Raw genomic sequence first — 9251 nt, 5'->3', positions numbered from 1 at the left:
CCTCACATCAAACTATGCATATAACAATAGCTTTTATGCTGAATGACGGCTATCCGGCTGTCCCTATCCAAAAATTGAGAAATCCATAAGTGTCCCTACCTACTTTGCGCCGAAGCAATACGAATCAAAAAGAACTACGAATGGGGACTTAGAATAATTTTTCATTTTTCCCAACTTTGAAAATAATCACTTGAAAAAAATCTTAGAATCCAAAGAATAGTATACTTGATCGTTCTACAAGTCGAAAATTGGAAAAATAAGTGATATTTTTGCTTGATGCTATTTTTGTCGGTATGCAAAATCGTTGTCAAGATTCTCAAACCTTAAAATCAGGCCAGCCGGCAATTGGCGGGTGAAAATTTCAATCAATTCCCATTCCTCACATCAAACTATGCATATAACAATAGCTTTTATGCTGAATGACGGCTATCCGGCTGTCCCTATCCAAAAATTGAGAAATCCATAAGTGTCCCTACCTACTTTGCGCCGAAGCAATACGAATCAAAAAGAACTACGAATGGGGACTTAGAATAATTTTTCATTTTTCCCAACTTTGAAAATAATCACTTGAAAAAAATCTTAGAATCCAAGGAATAGTATACTTGATCGTTCTACAAGTCGAAAATTGGAAAAATAAGTGATATTTTTGCTTGATGCTATTTTTGTCGGTATGCAAAATCGTTGTCAAGATTCTCAAACCTTAAAATCAGGCCAGCCGGCAATTGGCGGGTGAAAATTTCAATCAATTCCCATTCCTCACATCAAACTATGCATATAACAATAGCTTTTATGCTGAATGACGGCTATCCGGCTGTCCCTATCCAAAAATTGAGAAATCCATAAGTGTCCCTACCTACTTTGCGCCGAAGCAATACGAATCAAAAAGAACTACGAATGGGGACTTAGAATAATTTTTCATTTTTCCCAACTTTGAAAATAATCACTTGAAAAAAATCATAGAATCCAAAGAATAGTATACTTGATCGTTCTACAAGTCGAAAATTGGAAAAATAAGTGATATTTTTGCTTGATGCTATTTTTGTCGGTATGCAAAATCGTTGTCAAGATTCTCAAACCTTAAAATCAGGCCAGCCGGCAATTGGCGGGTGAAAATTTCAATCAATTCCCATTCCTCACATCAAACTATGCATATAACAATAGCTTTTATGCTGAATGACGGCTATCCGGCTGTCCCTATCCAAAAATTGAGAAATCCATAAGTGTCCCTACCTACTTTGCGCCGAAGCAATACGAATCAAAAAGAACTACGAATGGGGACTTAGAATAATTTTTCATTTTTCCCAACTTTGAAAATAATCACTTGAAAAAAATCTTAGAATCCAAAGAATAGTATACTTGATCGTTCTACAAGTCGAAAATTGGAAAAATAAGTGATATTTTTGCTTGATGCTATTTTTGTCGGTATGCAAAATCGTTGTCAAGATTCTCAAACCTTAAAATCAGGCCAGCCGGCAATTGGCGGGTGAAAATTTCAATCAATTCCCATTCCTCACATCAAACTATGCATATAACAATAGCTTTTATGCTGAATGACGGCTATCCGGCTGTCCCTATCCAAAAATTGAGAAATCCATAAGTGTCCCTACCTACTTTGCGCCGAAGCAATACGAATCAAAAAGAACTACGAATGGGGACTTAGAATAATTTTTCATTTTTCCCAACTTTGAAAATAATCACTTGAAAAAAATCTTAGAATCCAAGGAATAGTATACTTGATCGTTCTACAAGTCGAAAATTGGAAAAATAAGTGATATTTTTGCTTGATGCTATTTTTGTCGGTATGCAAAATCGTTGTCAAGATTCTCAAACCTTAAAATCAGGCCAGCCGGCAATTGGCGGGTGAAAATTTCAATCAATTCCCATTCCTCACATCAAACTATGCATATAACAATAGCTTTTATGCTGAATGACGGCTATCCGGCTGTCCCTATCCAAAAATTGAGAAATCCATAAGTGTCCCTACCTACTTTGCGCCGAAGCAATACGAATCAAAAAGAACTACGAATGGGGACTTAGAATAATTTTTCATTTTTCCCAACTTTGAAAATAATCACTTGAAAAAAATCATAGAATCCAAAGAATAGTATACTTGATCGTTCTACAAGTCGAAAATTGGAAAAATAAGTGATATTTTTGCTTGATGCTATTTTTGTCGGTATGCAAAATCGTTGTCAAGATTCTCAAACCTTAAAATCAGGCCAGCCGGCAATTGGCGGGTGAAAATTTCAATCAATTCCCATTCCTCACATCAAACTATGCATATAACAATAGCTTTTATGCTGAATGACGGCTATCCGGCTGTCCCTATCCAAAAATTGAGAAATCCATAAGTGTCCCTACCTACTTTGCGCCGAAGCAATACGAATCAAAAAGAACTACGAATGGGGACTTAGAATAATTTTTCATTTTTCCCAACTTTGAAAATAATCACTTGAAAAAAATCTTAGAATCCAAAGAATAGTATACTTGATCGTTCTACAAGTCGAAAATTGGAAAAATAAGTGATATTTTTGCTTGATGCTATTTTTGTCGGTATGCAAAATCGTTGTCAAGATTCTCAAACCTTAAAATCAGGCCAGCCGGCAATTGGCGGGTGAAAATTTCAATCAATTCCCATTCCTCACATCAAACTATGCATATAACAATAGCTTTTATGCTGAATGACGGCTATCCGGCTGTCCCTATCCAAAAATTGAGAAATCCATAAGTGTCCCTACCTACTTTGCGCCGAAGCAATACGAATCAAAAAGAACTACGAATGGGGACTTAGAATAATTTTTCATTTTTCCCAACTTTGAAAATAATCACTTGAAAAAAATCATAGAATCCAAAGAATAGTATACTTGATCGTTCTACAAGTCGAAAATTGGAAAAATAAGTGATATTTTTGCTTGATGCTATTTTTGTCGGTATGCAAAATCGTTGTCAAGATTCTCAAACCTTAAAATCAGGCCAGCCGGCAATTGGCGGGTGAAAATTTCAATCAATTCCCATTCCTCACATCAAACTATGCATATAACAATAGCTTTTATGCTGAATGACGGCTATCCGGCTGTCCCTATCCAAAAATTGAGAAATCCATAAGTGTCCCTACCTACTTTGCGCCGAAGCAATACGAATCAAAAAGAACTACGAATGGGGACTTAGAATAATTTTTCATTTTTCCCAACTTTGAAAATAATCACTTGAAAAAAATCTTAGAATCCAAAGAATAGTATACTTGATCGTTCTACAAGTCGAAAATTGGAAAAATAAGTGATATTTTTGCTTGATGCTATTTTTGTCGGTATGCAAAATCGTTGTCAAGATTCTCAAACCTTAAAATCAGGCCAGCCGGCAATTGGCGGGTGAAAATTTCAATCAATTCCCATTCCTCACATCAAACTATGCATATAACAATAGCTTTTATGCTGAATGACGGCTATCCGGCTGTCCCTATCCAAAAATTGAGAAATCCATAAGTGTCCCTACCTACTTTGCGCCGAAGCAATACGAATCAAAAAGAACTACGAATGGGGACTTAGAATAATTTTTCATTTTTCCCAACTTTGAAAATAATCACTTGAAAAAAATCTTAGAATCCAAGGAATAGTATACTTGATCGTTCTACAAGTCGAAAATTGGAAAAATAAGTGATATTTTTGCTTGATGCTATTTTTGTCGGTATGCAAAATCGTTGTCAAGATTCTCAAACCTTAAAATCAGGCCAGCCGGCAATTGGCGGGTGAAAATTTCAATCAATTCCCATTCCTCACATCAAACTATGCATATAACAATAGCTTTTATGCTGAATGACGGCTATCCGGCTGTCCCTATCCAAAAATTGAGAAATCCATAAGTGTCCCTACCTACTTTGCGCCGAAGCAATACGAATCAAAAAGAACTACGAATGGGGACTTAGAATAATTTTTCATTTTTCCCAACTTTGAAAATAATCACTTGAAAAAAATCTTAGAATCCAAGGAATAGTATACTTGATCGTTCTACAAGTCGAAAATTGGAAAAATAAGTGATATTTTTGCTTGATGCTATTTTTGTCGGTATGCAAAATCGTTGTCAAGATTCTCAAACCTTAAAATCAGGCCAGCCGGCAATTGGCGGGTGAAAATTTCAATCAATTCCCATTCCTCACATCAAACTATGCATATAACAATAGCTTTTATGCTGAATGACGGCTATCCGGCTGTCCCTATCCAAAAATTGAGAAATCCATAAGTGTCCCTACCTACTTTGCGCCGAAGCAATACGAATCAAAAAGAACTACGAATGGGGACTTAGAATAATTTTTCATTTTTCCCAACTTTGAAAATAATCACTTGAAAAAAATCATAGAATCCAAAGAATAGTATACTTGATCGTTCTACAAGTCGAAAATTGGAAAAATAAGTGATATTTTTGCTTGATGCTATTTTTGTCGGTATGCAAAATCGTTGTCAAGATTCTCAAACCTTAAAATCAGGCCAGCCGGCAATTGGCGGGTGAAAATTTCAATCAATTCCCATTCCTCACATCAAACTATGCATATAACAATAGCTTTTATGCTGAATGACGGCTATCCGGCTGTCCCTATCCAAAAATTGAGAAATCCATAAGTGTCCCTACCTACTTTGCGCCGAAGCAATACGAATCAAAAAGAACTACGAATGGGGACTTAGAATAATTTTTCATTTTTCCCAACTTTGAAAATAATCACTTGAAAAAAATCATAGAATCCAAAGAATAGTATACTTGATCGTTCTACAAGTCGAAAATTGGAAAAATAAGTGATATTTTTGCTTGATGCTATTTTTGTCGGTATGCAAAATCGTTGTCAAGATTCTCAAACCTTAAAATCAGGCCAGCCGGCAATTGGCGGGTGAAAATTTCAATCAATTCCCATTCCTCACATCAAACTATGCATATAACAATAGCTTTTATGCTGAATGACGGCTATCCGGCTGTCCCTATCCAAAAATTGAGAAATCCATAAGTGTCCCTACCTACTTTGCGCCGAAGCAATACGAATCAAAAAGAACTACGAATGGGGACTTAGAATAATTTTTCATTTTTCCCAACTTTGAAAATAATCACTTGAAAAAAATCTTAGAATCCAAAGAATAGTATACTTGATCGTTCTACAAGTCGAAAATTGGAAAAATAAGTGATATTTTTGCTTGATGCTATTTTTGTCGGTATGCAAAATCGTTGTCAAGATTCTCAAACCTTAAAATCAGGCCAGCCGGCAATTGGCGGGTGAAAATTTCAATCAATTCCCATTCCTCACATCAAACTATGCATATAACAATAGCTTTTATGCTGAATGACGGCTATCCGGCTGTCCCTATCCAAAAATTGAGAAATCCATAAGTGTCGCTACCTACTTTGCGCCGAAGCAATACGAATCAAAAAGAACTACGAATGGGGACTTAGAATAATTTTTCATTTTTCCCAACTTTGAAAATAATCACTTGAAAAAAATCTTAGAATCCAAAGAATAGTATACTTGATCGTTCTACAAGTCGAAAATTGGAAAAATAAGTGATATTTTTGCTTGATGCTATTTTTGTCGGTATGCAAAATCGTTGTCAAGATTCTCAAACCTTAAAATCAGGCCAGCCGGCAATTGGCGGGTGAAAATTTCAATCAATTCCCATTCCTCACATCAAACTATGCATATAACAATAGCTTTTATGCTGAATGACGGCTATCCGGCTGTCCCTATCCAAAAATTGAGAAATCCATAAGTGTCCCTACCTACTTTGCGCCGAAGCAATACGAATCAAAAAGAACTACGAATGGGGACTTAGAATAATTTTTCATTTTTCCCAACTTTGAAAATAATCACTTGAAAAAAATCTTAGAATCCAAAGAATAGTATACTTGATCGTTCTACAAGTCGAAAATTGGAAAAATAAGTGATATTTTTGCTTGATTCTATTTTTGTTGGTATGCAAAAATAGCATCACAGAATTTTTAATTGAAAAAAATTATATTCATGTATAATTGAATGCATAAAATTAAACTAAATTCTATAAAACTAATTTATAATTTATCAGGTAACCGATATTATTAATTTTTAGTGATGACTTGAAAAGTTGATGCTATTTTTGTTGGTATGCAAAAATAGCATCACAGAATTTTTAATTGAAAAAAATTATATTCATGTATAATTGAATGCATAAAATTAAACTAAATTCTATAAAACTAATTTATAATTTATCAGGTAACCGATATTATTAATTTTTAGTGATGACTTGAAAAGTTGATGCTATTTTTGTTGGTATGCAAAAATAGCATCACAGAATTTTTAATTGAAAAAAATTATATTCATGTATAATTGAATGCATAAAATTAAACTAAATTCTATAAAACTAATTTATAATTTATCAGGTAACCGATATTATTAATTTTTAGTGATGACTTGAAAAGTTGATGCTATTTTTGTTGGTATGCAAAAATAGCATCACAGAATTTTTAATTGAAAAAAATATATATTCAGATATAATTGAATGCATAAAATTAAACTAAATTCTATACAACTAATTTATATTTTATCAAGTAACCGATATTATTAATTTTCAATGATGTCTTGGAACGTTCATGCTATTTTTGTTGGTATGCAAAAATAGCATCACAGAATTTTTAATTGAAAAAAATATATATTCAAATATAATTGAATGCATAAAATTAAACTAAATTCTATACAACTAATTTATATTTTATCAAGTAACCGATATTATTAATTTTCAGTGGTGTCTTGGAACGTTGATCCTATTTTTGTTGGTATGCAAAAATAGCATCACAGAATTTTTAATTAAAAAAAATATATATTCATATATAATTGAATGCATAAAATGAAACTAAATTCTATACAACTAATTTATATTTTATCAAGTAACCGATATTATTAATTTTCAATGATGTCTTGGAACGTTGATCCTATTTTTGTTGGTATGCAAAAATAGCATCACAGAATTTTTCATTGAAAAAAATATATATTCATATATAATTGAATGCCTAAAATAAAAATAAATTCTATACAACTAATTTATATTTTATCAAGTAACCGATATTATTAATTTTCAATGATGTCTTGGAACGTTGATGCTATTTTTGTTGGTATGCAAAAATAGCATCACAGAATTTTTCATTGAAAAAAATATATATTCATATATAATTGAATGCCTAAAATAAAAATAAATTCTATGTAACTAATTTATAATTTATCAAGTAACCGATATTATTAATTTTCAATGATGTCTTGGAACGTTGATCCTATTTTTGTTGGTATGCAAAAATAGAATCACAGAATTTTTAATTAAAAAAAATATATATTCATATATAATTGAATCCATAAAATTAAACTAAATTCTATACAACTATTTTATAGTTTATCAAGTAACCGATATTATTAATTTTCAATGATGTCTTGGAACGTTGATGCTATTTTTGTTGGTATGCAAAAATAGCATCACAGAATTTTTAATTGAAAAAAATTATATTCATATATAATTGAATGCATAAAATTAAACTAAATTCTATATAACTAATTTATAATTTATCAGGTAACCGATATTATTAATTTTTAGTGATGACTTGAAAAGTTGATGCTATTTTTGTTGGTATGCAAAAATAGCATCACAGAATTTTTAATTGAAAAAAATATATATTCAGATATAATTGAATGCATAAAATGAAACTAAATTCTATACAACTAATTTATATTTTATCAAGTAACCGATATTATTAATTTTCAATGATGTCTTGGAACGTTGATCCTATTTTTGTTGGTATGCAAAAATAGCATCACAGAATTTTTAATTAAAAAAAATATATATTCATATATAATTGAATGCATAAAATGAAACTAAATTCTATACAACTAATTTATATTTTATCAAGTAACCGATATTATTAATTTTCAATGATGTCTTGGAACGTTGATCCTATTTTTGTTGGTATGCAAAAATAGCATCACAGAATTTTTCATTGAAAAAAATATATATTCATATATAATTGAATGCCTAAAATAAAAATAAATTCTATACAACTAATTTATATTTTATCAAGTAACCGATATTATTAATTTTCAATGATGTCTTGGAACGTTGATGCTATTTTTGTTGGTATGCAAAAATAGCATCACAGAATTTTTCATTGAAAAAAATATATATTCATATATAATTGAATGCCTAAAATAAAAATAAATTCTATGTAACTAATTTATAATTTATCAAGTAACCGATATTATTAATTTTCAATGATGTCTTGGAACGTTGATCCTATTTTTGTTGGTATGCAAAAATAGAATCACAGAATTTTTAATTAAAAAAAATATATATTCATATATAATTGAATCCATAAAATTAAACTAAATTCTATACAACTATTTTATAGTTTATCAAGTAACCGATATTATTAATTTTCAATGATGTCTTGGAACGTTGATGCTATTTTTGTTGGTATGCAAAAATAGCATCACAGAATTTTTAATTGAAAAAAATTATATTCATATATAATTGAATGCATAAAATTAAACTAAATTCTATATAACTAATTTATAATTTATCAGGTAACCGATATTATTAATTTTTAGTGATGACTTGAAAAGTTGATGCTATTTTTGTTGGTATGCAAAAATAGCATCACAGAATTTTTAATTGAAAAAAATATATATTCAGATATAATTGAATGCATAAAATGAAACTAAATTCTATACAACTAATTTATATTTTATCAAGTAACCGATATTATTAATTTTCAATGATGTCTTGGAACGTTGATCCTATTTTTGTTGGTATGCAAAAATAGCATCACAGAATTTTTCATTGAAAAAAATATATATTCATATATAATTGAATGCCTAAAATAAAAATAAATTCTATGTAACTAATTTATAATTTATCAAGTAACCGATATTATTAATTTTCAATGATGTCTTGGAACGTTGATGCTATTTTTGTTGGTATGCAAAAATAGCATCACAGAATTTTTCATTGAAAAAAATATATATTCATATATAATTGAATGCCTAAAATAAAAATAAATTCTATGTAACTAATTTATAATTTATCAAGTAACCGATATTATTAATTTTTAATGATGACTTGAAACGTTGATGCTATTTTTGTTGGTATGCAAAAATAGCATCACAGAATTTTTAATTGAAAAAAATATATATTCATATATTTAAATGTACAAAATTAAAATAAAACCTGTATAACTGATGTATAAATTATCAAGTAACCGAT

This window comes from Diachasmimorpha longicaudata, unplaced genomic scaffold, assembly GCF_034640455.1.
Source record: "Diachasmimorpha longicaudata isolate KC_UGA_2023 unplaced genomic scaffold, iyDiaLong2 ctg00000121.1, whole genome shotgun sequence".
Lineage (NCBI taxonomy): Eukaryota > Metazoa > Arthropoda > Insecta > Hymenoptera > Braconidae > Diachasmimorpha > Diachasmimorpha longicaudata.
The sequence above is the reverse complement of the archived record's forward strand: the minus strand, read 5'-3'. Positions refer to the sequence as shown.